This window comes from Theobroma umbraticum, unplaced genomic scaffold (assembly GCF_002168275.2).
Source record: "Theobroma umbraticum cultivar Fairchild unplaced genomic scaffold, ASM216827v3 scaffold_81.0, whole genome shotgun sequence".
Taxonomy (NCBI): Eukaryota; Viridiplantae; Streptophyta; class Magnoliopsida; order Malvales; family Malvaceae; genus Theobroma; species Theobroma umbraticum.
The window spans coordinates 5,816,515-5,816,729 of NW_018397268.1; positions in this window are offsets into that span (position 1 = coordinate 5,816,515).

Below are 215 nucleotides of genomic sequence, written 5' to 3' on the forward strand. Positions count from 1 at the left end.
TATAATATTTATTAATTATTAACTACATTTATCATATTGTAAATTATTAATTACTTTTTTATAAAAAGCATAAATAATTTTTTTACAAAAGTATGCAATTTTATTACTTGATACCAAAGTCAAAATCATATAATTTTATATGATTTTATAAATTATATATAAAAATAAAACATGAAATAACCCAATGCACCCAAAATATCCAATTTTAAGATATT